At 43.0% G+C, this 14,302-nt stretch overlaps 1 protein-coding gene across 5 annotated transcripts in view; it reads right to left on the reverse strand.

Annotated features, from left to right (window-relative positions):
• LOC111147612 (BBX, HMG-box containing) overlaps positions 1 to 13,616 on the reverse strand; it is a 278,763-nt gene extending 265,147 nt beyond the window's left edge. For all 5 annotated transcript variants that reach the window (XM_022503790.1, XM_022503808.1, XM_022503800.1 and 2 more), the window contains exons 1-2: positions 13,583 to 13,616; positions 10,843 to 10,914 (exon numbers count right to left, since the gene is read on the reverse strand). The gene's annotated coding sequence lies outside the window, so the exon portion shown is untranslated. The remainder of the gene's footprint in view (positions 1 to 10,842; positions 10,915 to 13,582) is intronic.
• Positions 13,617 to 14,302: the final 686 nt, after the last annotated feature.

Here is a 14,302-nt window from a genome sequence, read left to right on the forward strand (position 1 = left end):
TCCCCACTCAGCAGGGAGTCTGTGTCTCCCTCTGCCCTTCAGCCTGCTCATGCTCTCTCTCACATACTCTCTCTCTAATAAATAAAATCTTTAATTTTTTTTAAGGTTTTGTTTATTTTTTTATTTACTTGATGGAGAGAGACACAGCCAGAGAGGGAACACAAGCAGGGGGAATGGCAGAGGGAGAAGCAGCCTTCCTGCCAAGCAGGGAGCCTGATGCCAGGCTTGATCCAAGGACCCAGGATCATGACCTAAGCCAAAAGCAGACACTTAAGGGCTGAGCCATCCAGACATCCCAAATAAAATCTTTAAAAGATGAGAAAGAGGGCGCCTGCGTGGCTCAGTGGGTTAAGCCTCTGCCTTCGGCTCAGGTCATGATCTCGGGGTCCTGGGATCGAGTCCCACATCGGGTTCTTTGCTCGGTGGAAAGCCTGCCTCCCCCTCTCTCTCTCTGCCTACTTGTGATTTCTCTCTCTGTGGGTCAAATAAATAAATAAAATCTTTAAAAGATGAGAAAGAAAGAAAGAGAGAGAGAGAAAGGAAGGAAGGAAAGAAGGAAGGAAGGGTGGGTGGGTAGAGAGGAAGAAAGAAAGGCTCAGCTCTTCATGAAAGAACAAATGATTTCTACTGATATATCAGAGGAATTAATAAACAGCAAAAACAATTTGTTATTAGACATTTCTATAGCAGATACACCAACTAGAAAGAAAGTTCACTAAATGTCAATTTAAAAACTAAGTTTCGGGCTGGTTTAAGTTTTTGATTGTAACCTCGCTGATGAGAACTGACAACAGGTCCCAGTTCACAGAGTTTCTCATCTACCCCCCCTTAAAGAGAGTAGCGTTCCAACCCTATCACTTCAAAATGAAGATTTCTCTTTGGGGAGAAAGAAAAATTGGGAGGAATTCTTGGCTGAAAGCTGCCCCACACTTTCCAGTTCTAACCTCTTGGAATGTGGCCCTAAAGGCAAGGAAATACAGAGAAAGCCCAGGAGACCGGAGCACTGCAGACAGGCCTCCTGAGCCTGGCAGAATCTCTTGCTACCTGTGTGACCTCAGACAAGTTACTTAATTTGACACTTAGTTTCTTCGTCACTAAAATAGAGTTACCTCTCATCAGAAAGTTGTTGTGAAAAATAAAGTAGTAAAAGTCAAACTTAAGCTTCCTGTGGATGCCCTCAGTACAAATTATCTTCTCCCCTCCCCAACAAAGTAAAACAGTATGTGGGAAACTATTTTAAAATCTGCTTTCAACTTTCCCTTAAATATAAATGAACCTGTGTAGTCATCCTATCACCCTAAAACACAAAAATGACTGGAGAAGGAGTTTACTTTGCTTCACATAGCCTTGTTAAAGGTTCCTCATAATCCCTCCCTAACTGACACTTACATGTAGGGAACCGTGTAAGTCTCAAACTTGTATGTTAGCAACTTTATTATATAGCCAGTGATAATTACTAAAATGACTCAAAACTATAAAAGTAATCTTTAAAATCAAATAGTGGTAAAAAAGAAAAATTCAATTCCATACTTATTCTCAAATATTTATAGGCTGTATCACAGATCACAAATAAGCCAATACAATAAAAGGCTGAGAGAGAAAAATAGACAAATAGACCTCAGGGAGGATAGCAAAAGGAGAGAAGAGTCCACTATCTTGAAAGCTAAGCAGGGTTGGGGCCTGGTTAGTACTTGGAGGGGAGAAAGGAAGAGAAGGGAGGGGAGAAAAGAAAGAAAGAGTAGGAAAGAGAAGGAAGAGGGGACCGGAAAGAAAAAATACGTAACTTCAGTAACTCAAAAGACAATCAGAATTTGACAGCTGGATGTAGAGAATTAATTTCTCATTTCATTCCATGCTCTCCCACATTCCCTTTGCAGTCAATGAGAATTCTACACTTTGCAGAGTTTTGAGAGGTGCACCAAAAGCTGAAAAACAACTCAGCACTTTTTAAGATTAAAAGAAATCAGCATTGTTAATAAGACTCCCTCTAAATTACTCAATCTGTGGCTTTCCTACACCAAACTATATAGTTGTATCAGTAAGTAACTAAAGAAGAAAAACTTTCTTTAGCCATTAACCATTTCCGTCTATACTATTCCGTCTATACATTTAAGTCTTACCATAACAATAGATCAGATACAGCTATTAAGTTTACTCCTACTGTGTCATATGTACTCTTCTTCACATCATACTTTGTTTTTCTACAGTGGTTTTATAGGAAATTAAAAGTATGGCTCCTGGCTGGCTCAGTTGGTAGGTCATGTGACTCTTGATCTTGGGGTTGTGAGTTCAAGCCCCATGATGGGCATACAGATGACTTACAAAAAATCATTTCATAATCACTGACAATAAAGGAATCTAGAACCTCTCTAAAGCAATACAACCAAAACATTTTCACCTAAGAGTAAATGAAATTTGCAGAAAACACTTTCTATTTTTACTTTTCTGACAGAAATATGCAAGTGGCAATATAATAAAGGAAACATAGCCTTCTCGAAACTCAGTCCTAACAATAAACCATAATGAAAGTAGCCTAAATTCTGTTCACTATTATATAAGAAACAGGGTAGAAGTTTCAAGTACAGATTTCAATATGTGTGTCTGTTTAATAAATGAACCACAGGGGAGCCTGGGTGGCTCGGTTAGTTAAGCATCTGCCTTTGGCTCAGGTCATGGTCTCAGGGTCCTGTAAAGGCTTCCCGCTCCATGGGGAGTCTGCTCCTCCCTCTCTCTCTACCCCTCACCCACACTTTTGTGTGGGCGCATGCTCTCTCTCTCTGTTGCTCTTGCTCACTCCCTCTCTCAAATAAATAAATAAAATCTTTAAAAAATTTAAAAAACTAACAACTACATCAAAAACTAAAAAGGAATCAACAACGTCAAAATGGTATAGGAGGTTCAAGTAACTGGGGTGGGGTGGGGTGGAGCGTGTGTGTGTTTTGTTAATCTTTCCTTACCTAGGAACCTTTCACTGCTCAACTTAGGAGATACAATTTTACAATTGTATTCTCAATACAATTAGCTACCATTTTGCTTACCTGACTTTATTAACCCCTGATGCATCCTACCCTCATAACTGAAGCCACGGGGTTTCAAAAGACAGCTTGAATTAATACATAATAGTAAGATACCTTGTTAGGATATCTTACGTGATTCACCAGCTTGAAAGGAACTCAACATATTCAGATGATCAGTGATCAAAATCAGCAAAACGATACTCACCAAGTTAAATGGGTAGAAATACCAGACAATTTCACTGTGTGGACTAAGAAAGTTAATACAACAGGATCACAGTCCCTTATCTGAAACCCTTAGGTCCAGGTATGCTTCAGATTTTTGTGAGTCTTAGAGGTCAGAGGGAACATACAGCATATATTACGTAACATTCCTAACAAGATCTAGGATAGCACCTCATAGCCTCATATATTACTATCTCTACAGCAAAATATGTGAATATTCTCTCCAAGTGGGCTTTAAAACTACTTTAAACAAGCTCATGACAGTTTGGGTCAGGTTCTGCCATCAAATGAACTTTGATGCCAGACTTTTGGAGGAAAAAAAAAAGGCAACAAAACTTAGTTTTTCAGAGATTTTTTTTTTTTTTAGAAGTACTCTCTTCTTTTTTTTTTTTTTTTTTTTTTTTAAGATTTTATTTATTTATCAGAGAGAGAGAGACAGAGAGGGCATATATGCAGAGGGAGAGGGAGAAGCAGACTCCCCGCCAAACAGGGAGCCCGATATGGGGCTCGATCCCAGGACACTGGGATCATGACCTGGGCTGAAGGCAGATGCTTAACAACTGAGCCACCCAGGTGCCCCAGTTTTTCAGAGATTTTTAAGATAAAGGGTTAGGAATGTAAATCCAATACCACTACTCATCAAAGCATAAAGACATTTTCAAAATATACAGAGCTTATTAATTTACTGGAGATGAAAAAGGTAAATTAAAATTTAGCCAAGTAAAAAAAGATGTTCCTGGCAAATATAACCTTAAAAATTGTGGGGCGCCTGGGTGGCTCAGTTGGTTAAGTGTTTGCCTTGGGCTCAGGTCATGAACTCAAGGTCCTGGGAGAGCCCCAGGTGGAGTCCCAGGTTTGGCTCCCTGCTCAGCAGGAAGTCTGGTTCTCCCTCTCCCTCTGCCCCTCCCAACTCCCCCCCATCCCAGCTCCTGCCCGCTCGATTACGTGTGCGGGCTCCCTCTAATAAATAAACAAAATCTTTCAAAAAAAGAGGAAACACAAGTTAACTGACTTTAGTTTATTCCAATGAACTAAATAAATGTTGAGACTACTTAAAAATAAATGTCTGTGTTAGAAGCAAGGAGTATTTGAGTAAAACAGGAATGTCTGAGAACCCTGATACTTACAGTCTTATGTACTTCCTTTGCATTTGAACACATGTTGCATTTTCCCTAGCTTTTGGTTTTCACATTGTTTGAGATTTCAGGGATTTGCTGTATTTCCCATTCATCTCCTCCTTAGCTTGTCCCTCTTTTTTATTTAAGTGGCTATTCTGTGCCATGTAATTTGTTACGAACTGCGGATGTAACGCTTCTCAATCTTCATGCCTTGACACAAGGGTAAATTTTAATTGGTCATGAGGTATTCCCAAGTAATTACTTACCAACAAAGTACCACAGTTTATGAAGAATTTTACATGTTTACACATGGGTGTATTCAAAATTTTCATTATGATAGCATCACTCTCACTTATACTCTGATATATTTTCTTGATAGGGAAAGAAGTGGCTTTATCACACTGTGAACTACCTATAAACTCACCACATAATTCATCTATGTCTATAATCAGGGAAATTATAACGCCCTCTATGTAAACATCAGTTCCGTGTGTGTCTTAGCAGAACAAAGTCTGAGAACAGATGCTCTAAGACATTCCAAGATGGACCAAAGCCACCGGAGAGAATGCCCAGTGCCAACTGAAATATGAAAACAGCTATTCTCCTTTCCTATACTGTCTGTTTAAAGAAGTACAGAAATCATTCCCCAAATCTGAAGGGGCACCATACTTAACTATGACATGCCTCAGTTATTTATCACTTTTATCCTTCCATCTCTTATCCTGCTTATTCTACCTATTTCCTTTGTCACCAATAAAGTGCTTACCTAACACCTCACATTCGGTTAAAAGTGCACCTATGTTTCATGATACCAGGGTTCAGAATTATAGTCAGCCCACGAACAACATGGAACTGTGCCAGTCCCCTTACACATGGATATTTACAGTACTACACTAAAATGTATTTTCTCTTTCTTATGATTTTTCCAATAACATTTTCTTTTCTCTACCTTACTTTATTGTAACACAGTTTACAATACATATAACACACAAAATATGTGGCTGTTTACATTATCAGTAAGACTTGCAGTCAACAGTAGGTTATTAGTAGTTGAGTTCTTGGGGAGTCAGAAGTTCTACGAAGATTTTTGACTGCATGGGTGGGGTTGGGACCCCAACCCCTGTGTTATTCAAGGGCCAACTGCACTGTAGAGGAAACAAAAATTAAAAGGCACAGGGCTAGCAGAACATGCAATTCTTGATCTTGGGATCATGAGTTTGAGCCCCACGATGGGGATGGGGGTAGAGTATTAAAAAAAAAAAAATGTTTAAAAAAAATTAAAAGGCACAGCTTCAAAAAATTTCAAACTTACTGGGACTTGGAATGAGATGAGACAGAACTGTAAGAACATAGATATGGTTAAGGGTCATTACAGACAGCACCGTCTTGTGTAATTCTCATTCTGTTGCACAGTAAATATTAATACACCTTTTTGCACATAACGAAGTAAGTTTATTTTGAAGTGACATGCTTCAAGTCCCTCAGTCAGTAAGCAAGAGGGGCAATGGTACTGGAATCCAGGGATCTTTGGCTTCTAAGCCTCTGTTCCTTGTACTACACCTGCTACTCTCAACAGAGGGTGACAAGGGCTCTTGTCATACTGAGGTAATTGCCAACATGCTGACTGAAATACAGCCTCAGAATGCTGAAGCTGGAAGAGACCTTGTCAAAGAACGTGAACCCCACATCCAGTGCAAGACTCCTATTCACTCTTTTACTATCTGTCCCCTACAGCAGAGTTTCTCAAAGTGTGTCACAGTACCTTGCGCCTGCTTCAGAACCAATGAAGCACCAGGTAAAACACAGATTCCTGGGCCCCACCTCAGTCACACTGAATCAGCTTATCTGGATGTGGGACCTGGAGACCTTCACTCTTTTAAATTTTATTTTTAAGTAATCTCTACACCCAACGTGGGGCTCAAACCTACCACCCTGAGATCAAGAGTCACACGCTGTACCAACTGAGCCAGCCAGGCATCCCTGGGGGGCTCCACTTTTAACAAGTCCTCCAGGTTGGTGTTTTTCAAACTCTAAGTCCTAAGATCAATTTAGTGAATAACACTGTGTTCTTTTTTAATAAAATAGTTTGGAATACATTAGATTTATAAAGATAGATAGGAATAGAAAAATACCAGAGGGCACTACTCTTAGTACTGTTTCAGACAAACTTTTCAGTTTTTATATATGGATTGGGATACAAAAGGCATTACCATACATCTCAGTCAGAAACATTTAATACAGCTGCTTTAAACAATTTTTATCCTCGTTCTTATCTCTCCTTTATAATAAATAAGTTATCCATGTTTCATGTAATTATTCCCTTTACAAAAAAAAACCAACATTCAATGTCCATTTTTGGATCTCAGCATTCCATTCCAAGAACTTCCGTTTTATCCCCTGATCTTTTCCCCTGAGCGCCATGTTTAACTATTGGTTTAATTACTCAATCAACAGTTTACAGTATTTATTTTCCTAAGATTTCAGAAACTCCAACTCATTCTTATTTTTTACTTTGTACTCTACACAACCTCCTCATAAGCTGTAGTTATTTCACTATCTGGATCTTTGAACTAACTCACATCTCTTAACTTAACTAAGTTTATATATTGCTAGGTGTGTTCAATGCTTCCTGGTCTATATTCAAGCCTTTAAGTCTTTCATTCCCTTAGTCTTTCATCTTCTTTGTACTTATATACACTTTTATTTATTTATTTTTTAAAGATCTGAGGAGCAGAGCCCAATGTGGGGCTCGATCCCAGGACCCTGGGATCATGACCAGAGCAGAAGGCAGACACTTAACGACTAAGCCAACCCAGGCGCCCCTCTATATATACTTTTAGATAGAATTCACTATTGGCTTGTCTGCTTTTGCATTTCCATTTTGCAACTAGTACTTATTCCAGTTCTCATCTCATCTTTTTCTTTGAAAGGAAAAAAAATGAAAACAATCTCCATTAATACATGAGGATTTTCTGTATGTATCTTTACAGTTTTAAAATGATGTGCTAGTATTTCAAGAAACTGTAATTGCCTTCTAAGGGATAATATGAACAAAGATGAATGTTGAGAGAAGATGTACTCAAAAAGTGCTTTCCTCAGGTATAACTTAATATACAGAAATCTCTATAATTCAACACAGTCTGTGATAACTGCCCTCGAGGTAGTACAAACCCACTGACTGAATTACAGTCACCAAGTCTTCTAGCTGGAAGACCCTCATTCAATCTTTAGCCTTAGTCCTTACTACCTTCAGAGCAGTGTTTCTCAAAGGATGGCCTGAGGACCACCTGTATCCAATTTACCTGAGGCATGTGATAAAAACCAAGCAGTGAAATTACAATGTTTTTGTAATTCGGGTCTGTTTTCATTTCATAGTGAGAGGAAGGAAGTTGACTAAAAATATAAAGAAGCTATCACTCAGGCCTATTTTAAAAGGTGCTCTTAGTGGTGAAATGTTAAAAGACAAGGTGGACTTCGAACTACAAATTCAAGAAAAGTGTCTCCTTCTTAAGTTAAGCACTGCTTAAGATTAAGTCTCAAAATACAGGTATCCCACACTGGTGGTGATGCAATATGCCACAATTAATTGCCTAAATTTAGTAACTTAGAACATTTAAATATCACAATTTTAAACATTTCTGCACTTTTATAAGACACCAATAATTTCAAGGATTTCCGTTAGTACAGCATGAACAGCCAGGCTATTTTCAAAAAGTTTTTTTTAGTAGGGTCGAACTGTGAAGTCTTTATTACTTCTATAAAAGATTCCTAATATAAAAGTAGTTGATATTCCTGGTAAGATATAATTAAAAATATGGCCCTTGCTTTACCCATGCTCTATGAAATGCAGGAAAATGTAAACTTTTAATATTTTGACTGATGATGATTAATTAGAAATGATGTTTGTCATTTTACTGAAAAATATGACTTTACACCTTCTTTTTTAAACTACATACAAAAAGCCTTATCAATTACATAGTTACTTACAGCATAAGCAAACCATAATTACGTGTTCAGCCTAGCTTCTACTCAAAGCTGTGTTCTCAATTCAATATCTAAACAAATCTCCTATTTCAATGGATTAAGTATAAAGATAGATCTATAAGGTCAAAGGTGGCATATACTTTTCATGTTGTAAGCAGACCTATATGTATGTTTAAGGCAGAGCTATCTCACAAACTCCTAAATCCAGAACTTTTTTTTGAAAGTTAGATAGGAAGATCAAGATGAATTTTTTAAAAAGGGGGGAGGTGTCAAAATTGCAAATTTTTGTAAATATTTAAGTCTCTAGCAGAAGATTCTCTAAACCGGCCACAGTAGCTCCAAAAAATGTAGCACTGAGTAGGAAACACATCTATGAACCTCCTCTTTTCAACAGCTAGCATTAAATGTGAAATGCAAATTAAGACTTCAGTTTCAGAACTTAATAGAGATATGCAGAATAATAAAATGGGAAGTTTGGAAACTCTTGGCAAGATAGAAGCAAAACCTCTATCTAAATTCTTATTTTGATAATTAAGCTTCAAATCAAATAAATATGTTTTAGATGCAAATAACTGGTAATTCACTGTCAGGGTGACTTCTTTTAGATCACTACTACAAGTTTTACACTACAAAAACTACTCTAACTTCAAAGACCAAGACTGTTCTTGAAAATATTGTTTTAATGAACCAGTTGTTTGATATCTCAAAGAAATGCAAGAGCTCATCAGATTGCTTTTATTCTGGAAATTACTGATTCCCATTTTAAATTGTGAATTGGTCAAATATATTTCCATGGGGAAAGAACTAACATTAAAAGTTTGCTCTAGTGAACAAAATAATGTGCCTCACATGTATAAATGTGGTGTTCTTTAGTAAATCAGGAATGCATTTTGAATACTCTCGCCATATGTTCAAAAATGAAAAACTTCTCTTACAAACAAGCCTTAAAAAAAAAAAAAATCTAAAGACACTGAAATCCACATATTTTGGTGTGCACTAAATTCATCTTATATCTCTTTCTGACTGTTCTAATCAGATTATTATGTATGTGACATATTAAAAAGTTCTCCTAAGGGACGCCTGGGTGGCTCAGTTGGTTGGATGACTGCCTTCAGCTCAGATCATGATTCCGGAGTCCCGGGATCGATTCCCACATCCGGCTCCCAGCTCCATGGGGAGTCTGCTTCTCCCTCTGACCTTCTCCTCGCTCATGCTCTCTCTTACTGTCTCTCAAATAAAATAAAATCTTTAAAAAAAAAAAAAGTTCTCCTATCTAAAATAATGTGGTATTTACTTTCCATGAAAGATGTTGGACACAGAACTTAAAATCACCTAAGGTTCTCGGCAATGTCAAAGTATGCTTTGCCACTATAAGGAAACTACCAGAAAAAGGCCTGGTCCTCAGTTGCTATCAATACTAAGAAAACCTTTTAGTAACATGTATAATATATAATATCCCAGCAAGTCAGACGACAGAACAGATTAAAATCTCTTTCCTTTTTCTTTTATGGAAAACGGAGTTCAAGTCTATTTTCATTCACAAATACAAACTCCATCTTCACTATGGTTAATATTCTCAAGTACCACAACTGATTTACACGTTTAGTACAAGTAGTTTTCTTAACTTAGCACCCTGAAATATCTGAGGTGTTCCTTACAATGAAGGGGGGCAAATTGTAAGCTGGTTTTCTGCAATTTGGGCTCACCCTGCTGCTTTCAAAAGTTCTATCAACTCTCACCTAGACCATCACTTCTCAAAAACTAACTTTTCAGGCACTTGCTGTCCCACATATTATTTCACCAATTTTTCCATTTGGGGACATACATGTGAAAAAGGCACTTAAGTGATTTCAGAATCACTGTTTATTGCATATAATGGCTATTAAAATATACCCAATTTCTCCAAACACATAAATCTTGAAGGAAATTATGATTAACTTGGAAATAGTTATTTGCTTTTTATATCAAGCTGGTCCACTAAATACTGGATTTACAACACTGTCCAGTCTACCCTTCTCCACCACAAAAATAACTGTCACAAAGAGCACAAGTTACCCAAGACAGAGCACCTAAGGAAGAGTAAGCAAATGTCAGTCACTATAATTAGAGAGGCATTCTGCACAATGCTTCCTTGGGTTTTTAATAATTCTCTCCACTGATAGGCTACAATCGTTCCACAATATTATCTGGTATTAAATTTCCTAGGCCTTGACTCTGTAAAATTTCATTATCAATTAAAATGACTATCTGAAAGTAAGTTTTCAAATGACACTTGGCAGATATACGTGAAATAAACATTTAAACTACCTTCAAATAATAATAACAGCAATTGAATTCTAAATACTCAGAATCATAAACTGACTTCTGTAGGAAACTCAGTAAGACAAGATTTCTGGGGTGCTGTAACCCCAATAAGGCATCTTTTCCTGTGAACAGTAAGGACCCTTAGGCCGTTACTAATAGCCATCTAGCTTCCCTGTAGAAAGAGTTTGCATACTTACCCAGGAAGGCAAATGGAAAGTACAGGGGGAGGAAGATGAACTGCGGCAAAGCCTTTGTCATATGATAGTGACCTATAAAGTATCAAATAAAGGTACATCATCAGTATGGTAGAGCTTTACAATAGAGCCCCCACTCCGGCAACACCTATGAAGGAAGGTCCTCAAAACCCAGGAGTCCAGCTCCCCACCAATCCCTCCCCTCTCTCTACTTCCCACCCCCACGCGCAAACTGTGAAGCAATAAAAGCAAAGAAGCTCCCTGTATTCAGAGAGCAGAGGCTGAGGGTTGCCCAGCTGGCATTCCAGGGTGTCCCCAGCACCCTCACTCCCTACTCCCCGTATGTACAAAGTTGAAAGTTGATCCTTTTCTGCAAACCCAAAATCCACACCGCGATCATTCATCAACTTGCACCAAGTGATCGCCGCCCCCAGGACAAATAAACTAGTAGCCAAATCATAGCAATCGATAGGCAGCCCGAGCCTTCACGGTGCCCTGGAGCCGGCCGGAGGTAGCACGGCGACGGCAGCCGGTCCAGGTAGCGCAGACCTCAGCCCTGCAGACCTGGGGCGGCCAGAGCCGTCGCCCAAACACCCGGCCCCAATCACAATCCCCAGATTGGAGATCGGAACCGAGCCGGGAAACACATTCGCCAGAGCCCCCCGCGGCAAGTGCAGGGCCACCAGGTCTCCGAGGTCGGGGTGGAGGGAGCTAGGAAACCGAGAGGGAGGAAGGGAGCGAGGGATCCCACCCCGCCTTTGTTGCTGGTCACCATCAAGTTTGCATCTTAGTACAAAATGTCGATCTTAAAGGCTGACAAGACAGAGGCAGAGGCACAGGGAGAAAGAGAAAGGGAATAGAGTCCATCTTGCTTTGGGGAAGAGGGGGGAGAGAAAAATGAAGTACAAATCCCACACTCGGGGCGTAAAAGTCTGCTAAACACCTTTCCATAACGGAGGAGCAACGAGTGGGGTGTCCCCGTCCCCGTGCCCGCTCGAACTGGCGGCGGTCTGGGCAGAAAACGCCTCCCTCTCCTCCTCTTCCTCCTCCTTCCCCTCCTTCTCCTCCCTCTCCTCCTCCTCCTCCTCCCGCGGGCCCCGGCGAAGATCCCGCCGCCACCGCCGCTGCCTCCGCTGCCCCCCGGGGAGGCACCGCCGCCCGGCCGGGCGCTGCCATTCCGAGCCTGGACCGCGCGGCGCGGCGCGCGTGGGGCCCGGCACAGGGTGGCCGCGCGGGGACGTCCGCGCCGGGGACCCCCGCGCCCCCTCGCCGCGGGCTGGCTACAAAAGTCGCGCGAGCAGAGGTGGCGGCGGCGCGCAGGAGAGGGGGCGCGCGTGGGGCCCCCACGCCGCGAGTGGGCAACCCCAGGGGATGGCGAAAAAGGCCCCTCCCCGCGTGGGTAAAGTACCCCAGTCTCGGGCAGCCCGGCGTCGGCGGCCTGGAGAGGAGAACTGGACGTGTCATTAGCAGGACAGGCAATGGTTTCAAAGCCCCAGGCCAATGACCATTAGCAGTGGCAGAGCTCGCTCCGTCCCCATCCCCCACAACCTCCACCCACCTTCCCCTTCGTACCGCCCCCACCTCCACCCCACCTCGCGAAAACTTTTCAACAAGATCCACCTGGACTAATTTGTCCTCAGACAGTTAAAATATTGACTAGACCCTACACACCGGGAGGGAAGGGGAATGCACGCTTTATTTTCCTTTCTACAGAAAGGAAAGCAAAAAATAGCTTCTCTCTCCGTCTCTCCCTCTCCCCCCCCCCTCTGTCGTACATGTTGTGTCTTAGCTTTTTGCATCGTTTCGTTTTACCTTCCTCATTTAGCAGAAATGATCGCGGATATTTCACACGTAAACGTGTTCCAGATTCTTGGATTTAGGGTCCTTGTGAATTACAGGGCTCGGGTTTGGTCTCAGTTACGTTAAGTTTCATACAATACCAAGAAATTTTAAAAAATAATAATAAATTTCTGAGGGTGAGCGAGCGAGACGAGGTGGAGGAGGAAAAGAAACCTCGAGTCTGATTTCTGTAATTTACTAGCGACCCGGATCGCAGCAAATAACAGTGTAACACGAGTGTGGCTTAAGAGGGCTGGGGAGCTCTTTCTAGAGGCATCGACCCCATCCCCGGATAAAGGATCTGCAAGTTTTCTGTCATCGCGACCATGCAATGCCATAACTTACCTTCAGAAATAAGACTTTAAACAGCCAAGGCCTTCCTCCTCCCCTCCACCACCACCCCCAGCCTCGCTCTCTCCACCTTAAACTTATTGACACAACATAATCCCACATTCAAGCAAAATCCTGACACAGCCTCCCTCCTCCTCTTCCCCCTCCTCTCTTCCCTCCCGTTCTCTCGTTCTCTCCTCTCTCCCTCTCTCTCTCTTCTCTCCCCCCCCCCCCACCGCTTTCCCTCCCTCTTCTCTCTCCCCTTCTCCCTCGCCCTCTTCCCCCTCTCCCCCTATTCTTCCTCCCGGCTACTCTGGCACTAAAACAGCACTTTCTCTACTCGCCGCGCATTTGGTTAGGGGTGGGGGGTGAGAGGGCACCGATCTGCGGGGCCGGAACACCCAAATCCCAACTCTCCAGATGAACGAGCAACTGGGCTGCTGTTCCCGGTCACCGACGCACACGAAACGTTCAATAAATCCACCGAGGGCTGCCTCCCCGTACCTTCCTCCCCTGCCCCAGCTCCCCAGGCCCCACCTCCCCGGCAGCCGAGACCAGGCTGGGATCCACGTACTTTCGCCGAGATGAAGTTTGGGGCTCCCCGGGCGGCCACGAGCCGCCCGCCAGCGTGAGGGCTGGCTCTGTTGTTGTTTTCCTCGGGCTGCTCCTGCCCGCGCCCCGGCTCCCGTGCCCCTCTCGGGCGGCGCTGCCTGTGTGCCGAGAGGTGCTGGTTGCAAACGCAGCCTGGCACCGGCTGGCCTACTACTCCCCAGCCCGGCCCCCAGCCTCCCGCCCGCAGGGCACTGCCTCCGCGCCCCCCGCCCCCCGCCGGCGCGGCCGCCGCGACCCTCGCCCCCGACCTCTCCCGACCCAAAGTTTTGGCGGAGGGGGAAAGTGCCCGGGGAGCCGAGCGGCCAGCGGCGGCTCCGGACGCTCGGGGTTCCCTCCGTCTTCCTCAAGTCCACCCTACCGGCTGCCGCCGCCGCCGCCGCTGCTCCTGCCGCGGAGTCCTTGGGGCTGCAGCCCGGCGGCTCGCAAGTGAGTAGGAAAACAGAAAGTGCGGGGAGAGCGCCCAGGAAGGGCTGGGGATGGGGGGCGCTTACCTCGCGGGCTCGCCGGGCGCGAGGGCGTGTGTGTGGCTCGCCCTCAGCGGCCAGTCAGGGTTCCTCTATGGGAAAGTCGAGAGGAGCTCGCGGTGCCGCTCTGCCTCCGCTTCACTGTACACTGCTCCACATACAGTACATGCAACCCGGAGAGACTGAAAACACTCATTTTATATAAGGCAGCCTGCCAT

Source organism: Enhydra lutris, unplaced genomic scaffold, assembly GCF_002288905.1.
Source record: "Enhydra lutris kenyoni isolate GAN:26980312 unplaced genomic scaffold, ASM228890v2 scaffoldscaffold2, whole genome shotgun sequence".
In the NCBI taxonomy this organism is placed as follows: Eukaryota; Metazoa; Chordata; class Mammalia; order Carnivora; family Mustelidae; genus Enhydra; species Enhydra lutris.